Source organism: Chrysochloris asiatica, unplaced genomic scaffold, assembly GCF_000296735.1.
Source record: "Chrysochloris asiatica unplaced genomic scaffold, ChrAsi1.0 scaffold00054, whole genome shotgun sequence".
In the NCBI taxonomy this organism is placed as follows: domain Eukaryota; kingdom Metazoa; phylum Chordata; class Mammalia; order Afrosoricida; family Chrysochloridae; genus Chrysochloris; species Chrysochloris asiatica.
In genome coordinates, this window is record NW_006408572.1 from 9,760,895 (window position 1) to 9,770,802 (window position 9,908).

Here is a 9,908-nt window from a genome sequence, read left to right on the forward strand (position 1 = left end):
ATTGAGTGAAAGTTTTCAGGGCACATCATCAGTTTCACATTCAAACATTCATATACCTTGTTTCATTACAGTGATTATAATCCCTTCCACATACCATCAGTTAACAGAGTTTCTCTCTATCCTCTTTAGCTTTTTTTTGTGAGGGGGAACTTTGCCGTTTTGGAATTTACAGTCTCGGCTTTTAGGGATGTGTATAAGTTTTAGTGTAGGTATGTGTTGCCATTTCTCTTGAGTACACACCTAGGAATGCTGAGTCATATGGTAACTTTATGTTTAGCCATTTGAGGAATTGCCAGACTATTTTCCAAAGAAGTTGTACTATTCTTAACCATGAATGTATGAGGATTCCAATTTCTTAACAACCTCATCAACACTTGTTATTTTCTGTCTTTAAAAAAAAAAAAAATTATCTTAGTGGGTGTAAAGGGGTATCTCAATATGATTTCAATGGCTAATGATGTCAGCATCTTTTCTTGTGCTTATTGGCCATTTGCATATCTTCTTTAGAGAAATACCTAGTGTTTTTTTTCTCAATAAGAATTGGGTTATCTTTTTATTATTGAAGCTGTATTACAACAATGTAAAAAAGAACAAATCACTGACTTCTTGAACTGCTCAGAAACTAACTTCTTACTCATTTCCAAACCTGCTTTGAATTAGGTTAGACTTATTTTCACCTTATAATTGCATTTTTAAAAAGTAAAATTTATCATTTTTTTAATGAATCCTTATCATTGCATTTTGGCATGTGAAGCGAACCACTCAAAAAAACCCAAACCCAGTGCCACGGAGTCCATTCTGATTCCATTGTGAATGTTCACAAGTGCAGACAACCTCCGCCTGTAGAGGAGCTAGTGGGCTTTACAGTCGGCCATGTCATTAGGAGCCTCAAACCTAACCCCCAGTGCCACCAGGGCTCCTTGAGGAGAACACAAAACACCCAGTACCTTGTATAGGATTTCTGAGGCCATAAATGTTTATGGGAGCAGAAAGTTTCATTTTTATTCCACAGAGTGACTGATAGGTTTGAGCTGCCGACCTTGCAGTTAGCAGTCCAGTGTTTATCCGTCAGGGCCATCAGGGTGCCTTGGGAATGTTCTATAGGATCATTTATAGAAGAAATGTTTCAAAAGTGTCACTTGGTTCTTGATTACTTAAACAAAAACTGGGGCAGTCTTAGCACCTTGATTTAGAGAGCCCTAGGCAGAAACAGGGACCAGATGAATAGCATAGAGTTGATCTTGGACTCAATTAGGCTGAATCAATCTTGTCATTGAGTTTCCAAGGAAATTCAATTACAGGTCAAGTGTAGAAAGTCCTGTAATTGTGGTTTAAGCAGCAGAAATGATAGATCAATAGTAGCCTAGGGATGTTTGCCTTCAAAGTCTCTGAATCTGTAGTGGGAAGAAAAGACAGTAGAATTGAGCAACATTGTAGAGAATGAGTATTCCGGAACACTTAATTGTGTTCATGAGGAACCCGCACATGACCGAGAGGCAGTTGTTCAAACAGAACAAGTAGACACTGAATGGTTTAAAATTAGGAAAGGTGTGCGCCAGGGTTGTATTCTTTCATCATATTTATTTAATCTGTATGCTGAGCAAATAATCTGAGGAGCTGGATTATATGACAACATGGCATCAGGATTGGTGAAAGGCTCATTAACAACCTGTGATGTGCAGATTGTAAAACCTTACTTGCTAACAGCAAAGAGGACTTAAAATACTGATGAAGATCAAAGTGCACCTGTATAGGTTGTACTTAAATGTAAAAAAAAAACAACAAAAATCTTCACCAGTGGATCAATAAATAACATGATAAATGAAGAAAAGATTGAAGTTGTCAAAGACTTCATTTTGCTTGGATCTACTATCAACACTCACGGAAACAGCAGTCAAGAAATCAAACAACATGTTGCATTAGATAAAACTGCTGTATAAGTCCTCTTTAAAGTGCTCAAGAGTAAAGATGCTAGTTTGAGGACTAAGGTGTGCCTGACCCAAGCCATGGCATTTTCAATAGCTTCATATGCACATGAAAGTTGGACAATGAATAGGGAAGACTGTATAAAAAATTGATGTATTTGAGTTATGGTGTTGAAGAAATATTAAAGGTATCATGGACTGCTAGAAGAACAAACAAATCTGTTAGTAGAAATACAGCCAGATGCTCCTTAGAAGCTAGGATGGCTAGACTTCGTCTCTCTCATACTTAGGACATATTATCAGGAAGAACCAGCCCCTGAAGAAGGGCATCATGCTAGGTAGTGGAGGGTCAGTGAAAAAGAGAAAGACTCCTATGAGATGGATTTACACAGTGGCAGTAGCAATGGGCTCAAGCTTAACAATGATTGTGAGGATGGCTCAGGCTAGGGAAGGGTTTTGTTCTGTTTTGCATAAGGTTGCTATGGTAGGAACCAACTGGACAGCATCTAACAACAACAACAACAAAGATTTACAGACTTGGAAACCCTATACAGGGCCACTCTGAGTCAGAACTTAACAACAACAACTATATGATGTTGAGCATCTTTTTCATGTGCTTTTTGACTTACTTGTGTATCTTCTTTGGTATAATGCCCATCCTAGTCCTTCCCCTAATTTTTCATTGGGTTATTTGTTAAGATCATCTTTTTACCCCTGGTTTTCTGAAAGTTCATATAGGCTTGTCTCATTTTTATCCTTTGTGCTGGGCATTTGGTGGATCTTTTTCATCTTGAAACTCATACGTTTTATTGTTGTTGTTGTTAAGTGCCGTCGAGTCCGTTCTTACCCATAGCGACCCTGAACAGGGTTTCCGAGGCTGTAAATCTTTACGTGAGCAGAAAGCCTCCTCTTTCTCCTGCAGAGCAGCTGGTAGTTTCGTTTTAGTTCCAGTGAATTTTTTTTACACAATGTCCTTCGTTTCTTTCCCTCCACATACCTTTTCTGAAACTCCTTTTATTTTGAATACTGGGTCTTCTTATTTGATCCTCGAATTTACTTATCTTTTCTCCTTTATTAGTCATCTCTTTGTCTTCTTGCAAGATTTCCTCAGTCTTACCTTTCAGCCCTTGTATTGAAATTTTCTTTTTCAGCTATCTTAATTTTAATTTCTAAGAGCTGTTACTATTCTCCAATTAAAAAAAACCCAACAACTTCTTATTGTCATTTGGGTGAAAGTTTACAGAGCAAAATGGTTTTCCACTCAACAGTTCATACATGTTTTGATTCATGATACTGATTGTAATTCCCACGATGTAACAGCTCCTTTTCCACTTCCTCTCTGTGTTTCCCATTTCCATTCATCCTTCTTTCCTATCTCTTCCTGTCTCTGAGCTTTATCCCTGGGCAAATGCTGCCCTCTGATCATTCATATACCTCCCTGGTGTTATTGTCCGTCTTATAGGCCAATCTGCCTGAAAGCTGAGCCACAGGTGTGACTTGAAAAGTTCAAGGATGGCAAAGAGCCATATAGTCTTGCGGGTTCTACCTATCTCTATCAGATCAGTAAACCTGATTTCTTTTTTTGGGTTTTGTTCCACATTTTTCCCCTCTCTATCTAGGACCTCCTACTGTGAACCCTTTCAGAGTGGTCAGTGGTGTTAGCCAGGCACCATTTAGTTCTGGTGTCAGTGTTGTGGAGGCTGGAGTTTACATGATCCATTAGTCCTTTGAACTAATTGTTTTCATGTGTCTTTGATTTTCTTCACTCTTCTTTGGTCCAGAATTGTTGTTGTTGTTGTTAAGTGCCGTCGAGTCGGTTCCGACCCATAGCGACCCAGTACAGGGTTTCTGAGGGTGTAAATCCTTAAGAGACTAATAATAGTTGCACCTTAGATGGCCAGCCGCTCATCCAATTATTTCTTTTATAGCATCATGTTCTGTTATGCAATTATTTTCTTCATTTCTAAGGTTGTTACTCGGAGTCCTGGTGTGGTGCTGTGGGTTAATGTGCTAGACTGCAAAGGCAGTTTGAACCACAAGGTCAGCGGTTCAAGTTCACCAGCAGCTCTTTGGAAACCTTACACAGGGTCGCTATGGGTGGGAACTGACTCAACAGCACTTAACAACAACAACAAGGTTGTTACTTAGAGATTTTTTTTTGTTTGTTTTTTATGTTTTCTTCTGCTCCTTGTATTGTCTCTGCTTTTCTGTATTTCTTTTCCTCATCCATTTATTTGTTTTGGTCTCTTATTTTGTTTTACTCAGATCTCTGACAATCCTTAGCTGCAATTCACATTAAACAATTGTTTGTTGTTGTAAAGTGCCATTGATTCCAACTCATAGTTACTGTGTATTGGGTTTCCAAGGAACAGTTTGGTAGGTTAGAATCATCGACCTTGCGGTTAATGTTGTTGTTGTTGTTGTTAAGTACCGTGAAGTCAGTTCCAACTCATAGTGACCCTACACAGGGTTTCCGAGGCTGTAAATCTTTACAGGAGCAGAAAGCCTCATCTTTCTCCTGCAAGAACAGCTGGTAGTTTCGAACTGCCAATCTTGAGGTTAGCAGCATGATTTGTAACCACTACGCTAGTAGTCTAGTGCTTATTCTAGAGTGCCACACCAGGACTCCATTAAATAATTGTTGTTGTTGTTAAGGGCCGCCAAGTCAGTTCCAACTTACAGAGTATAGGGTTTCCAAGGAGCGACTGGTGAGCTTGAATTGCCTTCCTTGCAGTTCAAACTGACTTCATCGTCCGGCGCATTAGCCCACAGTGCTAGGGCTCCAAAAATACTCACTGAGATTCCTAGGCATGAGCATACCTTTATCTTCTCCAGAGAGTGGAGATTAGTCAGGTCATTGGGGATTGGTATATGTGAAACCTTTCTTCAGAAACGGTCAGTTTTCCTGGAGAGGAATCCTCCAAAGTTCTGCCAGAGTGCCAGAAGAAACCTGGGAATCTTTCTGGTTAATTTGAAGAATTTTACTCAATTATCCTATTTCTCTCTAGTTCAGATTTTCCAGATGTTCAGTCTTCTAAGCAGAGTAGTTGCTCAGCTTTGTGGAGTTTATGGTCTAACTCTCTTTTAAAAGTCTTCCTATCTGTATAGGCAGACAGACTGATTACTACAAGAACAAGCAAGTTGCTCGCCCAGTAGACCTCAAGGCAAGTGGTCAGGTCCCCTCAGAGCAAACCCCCTTCCAAGACTAAGACTCAATGGGAATACATGCTCTGATTGGTGACCACATTCATCACCGATAAGGGGATGTGAGGGAAAAACAGCAATGAATCTGCGAGTGAAGACCTACAATGTTCAATAGACTCCTGTGAACCTGGGTGAAGACCTAGTTGGCCAGCAGTGTGGCAAGACCTGGGGATTCTTTGGCCCAGAGTCAGTGACATAGCCACAGGAGGACTAGATTGGCGAGTGACGTGACCAGCTGATAAGAAGAGTGGGCATATGCACAAGAACACCCATACTTGCAGATAATACCCACTTGACCTGGCTTCAATGACTGGATGATCAGAACTCAGCTAGCAGAAGAAAGAAGAGTAAAAAAGAGTAATCTGATACAATTTGATGACTTGACCTATGGATACGGTAGCTCAAAAGAGGGAACAAGTCTTTACAACAAGGATCATTCCCACCCCCTCCACACACAGAGTAGACAGGGATGGGCAACTTGGACATTGGCTGTCCAAAGTGGGGGTGGCTACAAAGGCAAGAAGTGACTGGCTTACAAGCTTTCAAGAGGGAACCTAGATCCAGAGGGCACAGAGGAAGGTAGAATCTCCACTGAGTAGCATCCAATCTGTCTAGGCGGAGCTGATGAAATGAAATGCGGATAGTCCTCTTGTGATACAGTAGTGAATAATTGTTATCAGGACTGACTGTGAGGGTTGGAAATGTAAAGGTAAGACATTTTGTAGCAAGGAAGGGAGTGATTAACTTTCCAGTCTAGGAGAGGAGGTCCCTAGGACCATCAAGGGAGAAGAGCAGAAAGCGGGACCCTACCCAGAGAAGCAGTTATGCCTGAGATGGAGGCAGAGATGATGACGTGGAGCGATGGAACAGCTGGGGACTTTAGACCCAGAGAGGGAGAGTGACTGTGTACTGAAGACTGACTGGGGTGGGGGGTGGGGGGCAGGCTTGTAGGGTTTACCCTTTGGTTGGTTGATGATGCATGAAGGGGATTGTAACCAAGACAATGAAACGATATACGATAGGATGAATGTAAAACTGATGTTCTCCCATGTAAACTATCACATAATTCACAATAAAACATTAAAAAAAAAAAAAGTCTTGTGCAGCAGATTTGCCTAATGCAAATCGTTTGATTTCTTGACTGCTGCTTCTGTGAGTGTTGATAGTTGATCCAAGAAGAATGAAGTCCTTGACAACTTCAATCTTTCCTCCATTGATAAGAATGTTGTTTATTGGTCCAGTGGTGAGGATTTTTGTTTTCTTTACATTGAGATGTAATCCATACTAAAGACTGTGCTCTTTGATCTTCATCAGTAAATATTTTAAGTCTTCTTCACTTTCAGCATAGTATAGATGTGATTTAATATTTTTATAACATTTTAATAAATACACTTTATCATTAAAAAAAAAAAAAAGTCTTCCTATCAAAGAACTGGAAGATAATCTGGTGAAATACCACCATAAGTTTAAGGAGTTTGCTACAGCCACCATGTAGGAGCTCAGCAAAGCCCAGGTTTGGGCCATTAGCATGATTGCTCTCAATCTCTGTCTAAGAGGAGGGAAAGAATGTAGAGCATGAAATCAGGAAGCTTTTTGCTTGAAAGGACTCCAGCCAGGCAGAGTGTAATTTCATCTTGTGCTTAAGTTTAACTGTTGAGTGCCAATTTTTTTTGAGTACCTTGTGCACCTCTTGCAGCCAAACTGCCAAAGTTAGCAGCAGAGCATAGTTAAAGTGGGTTTTAGGCTGCTTCCCCCAGCTGGTTCTCACAGGAAGTTTCCTCAGCATGCCCCTTAATGGCTGCCTGTTTGTGATGTTTCAGAGACTATCTGTAGCTTTCTATCTACAATAGTCCTCTTCCTGCTTCCTTTGGACCGGTATGCATAGGTGACAAGTTGCTGCCATCAGTCGTGATTGTGGGATATTTCTTTATTCTTTGTGCCCTATAAAAGATCATCTCTTAGAGGCAGAACTTTGGAAATTCGCCATGGTGTCTATGATTTCCCTCACCTGGATGATCTATGTTTGTCTTCTCTTGTTTTCCCTCCTGTTTAAAACTTAATGAACAGTCTCTATAGTATTTAAATAAGAAGCTCTGGTAGTGTAGTGGGTTACAAGTTGGGCTGTTAACCACAAAGTCAGCAGTTCAAATCTACCAGCTGCTCCATAGGACAAAACTGAGAATTTTGCTCCTATAAAGATTTACAACCTCAGAAACTATATACAGGGTGGCTCTAAGTCAGCATCAACTCCATGGCACTTAACCTCTAACCACCATAATTAAATGGCACTGGAGGATAAGTACTTGACTGCTAACCACAAGGTGGGCAGTATAAGCCCACCAATTGCTTCTCAGAAACCCTATACAGGGTCACTCTGAGTCAGAACTGACTTGACAATACTTAACAACAACGTATTAAAAAAAAAAAAAAAGTCTTCCTATCAATCCTCCTGCTTTCCAACTGTATTCTGTCCCCTGAACAGATACCTGGTGTAGCGGATTAAGGATGGCAACAAATCCTTTGCCATGCTCTCCTAGAGAGATGGCTTTTATTTGCCTCCTTTTGATCTCTTTTGGCCAATGGAATATGGCGGAAGAGACACTGGAACTTTCAAGCCTTGGCGTTAAGTATATATAGAGATGTTGTTGTTGTTAAGTGCCATTGAGTCAATTCTGACCCATAGTGACCCTGTATAGGGTTTCCAAGGAGCAGCTGGTGAGCTTGAACCACCGATCTTGCAGTTCAAATGACTTTGCAGTCTGATGCATTAACCCACAGCGCCACACCAGGACTCCATATAGAGAGCTAGATAGTGCAAATGGTTAATGCACTTCACTGTTAACTAGAAAGATTGGTGGTTTGAATCCACCCAAAAGTGCCATGGAAGAAAGACCTGATGTTCTACTTCTGAAATACCAGCCTTAAAAACTCTATGGAGCACAGTTCTACTCTCATACACATGTGGTTGCCATGAGTCAAAATCAATCTCATGGCAGCTAGTAACGGTAGCTTCCACCCTTGCGTGTTTGAAATGTTCCCACTTGGAATAAAGCCACCGTGTTGTGAAAAGCCCAAGAAACTTGGAGATACTACATAGAGAAGTACAGAGGTCCTCAATAGACAGCCCTAGCTGAGCCACCAGACAACAACAGCACCAACTTCCAGCTATGCTAGAGGACCGCCTTGGATATTTCAGCCCAGATGTCCACAGCCTTGCCAGCTTCATATGGAACAGAACTGCCTAAGTGAGTCCTGTCAATCCACAGAATCATGAAATTATATGAAGGTGAGTAAAATTATCCCCACTCTGGTTATATTTAAACTCCTGCCCACATACATGACCGATGACACCACTGAGCGTGCATATGAAATGATTCTGTCGAATAGACGAATGACAGTAGATTATGTGGCAAATCATTTGCTAAGCAGCCATGGCTCTGCCTATGAAATCATCCATGATAGACTTGGGTTTCGAAGTGTTTGTACAAAATAGGTACAGAAGTAACTCATGAAAGAGCATAAACAGAAGCGTTTGGACATCTGCAAACAAAATGCAGACTGATACTTGGAGGAAGATAAAAGTTTCTTTTAAAAAATCATTACCGGTGATGAGACATGGATTCATACTATGAGCTTGAGAGTAAACGCAGAATGTGGAATGGAAACATCCTCAATCGCCGACCAAGAAAAAGTTCAAAAGCCAACCATAAGCTGAAAAATTGGTGCTTATAGTTTTCTGGGATTCTCAAGAGCCAGTATTGGAACACTATTAGGAAAAAGGTTCAACAGTCAACAGTGCTCATTTCGGTTAGATGCTCATTGAAGAGTTGAAGCCTAAATTTCAGATTAAACGCAGAGGACTGCATTGTGATCTTGCATGATAATGCATGTCTCCACACCTCTGCCCACACTCTTGACTTCACTTTGCAAAAACTTCATTTTAAGGTGTTAAAGCATCCTCCCTATAGTCCTGATCTTGCTTCATCAGACTTTCACCTGTTTAGTCCCCTGAAAGTAGCCCTTCGAGAATGAAGTTTCACCTTTGATGAAAACGTGAAGACAGCAGTGCATTTGTGGTTCAGAACTTAGCCTAAAACATTTTTAAATATGGAATACAAAAGCTTGTTTACAAATGGACAAAGTGTATTGAAAAGCAAGAAGATTGTGTTAAAAAATGATGTATTTGTATTTCCTAAAAGTTGATTAAAGTAAATTCTGCAGCCAGAGTACAGATAATTTTTCACTCACTCTTGTAAATCATTGTTATTTCAAGCTGCTGTATTTTGGAATGGAGTACTGGTATGGTTCTGTAGGGTAAGTACTAGACTATTAACTGCAAGGTCAGTGGTCCCAATTCACCAGCCACTCCTCGGAAACCCTATGTTGCGTTGCTATGAGTCAGAACCAGTTCAACAACATTAACAACAACAACAACAACAACAACAAACCATGTGCCAAATCATGCAGTGAATTTAGAATGTGCTAGACCATTAGAGGAGTTTTGGTATGGCATTTTAGGATAAGCTCTGGACTGCTAACTGCAAGGTTGGTGGTTCAAACCCAGCAGCCGCTCCTCAGAAACCCAATATAGGGCTATTATAATTTGGAACCAACTCAACAACAATAGCAAAAATATATTTTTGAGTATATTATCACTTAGGAAGTACGGTGGTGCAATACGATAAACACTGGACTACAAAACACAGGGTCCATCGTTGGAGTCTTCCAGCCATTCTGTAGAAAGATAAGGCTATTTGCTACTGTTGTTGTTGTCAGGTG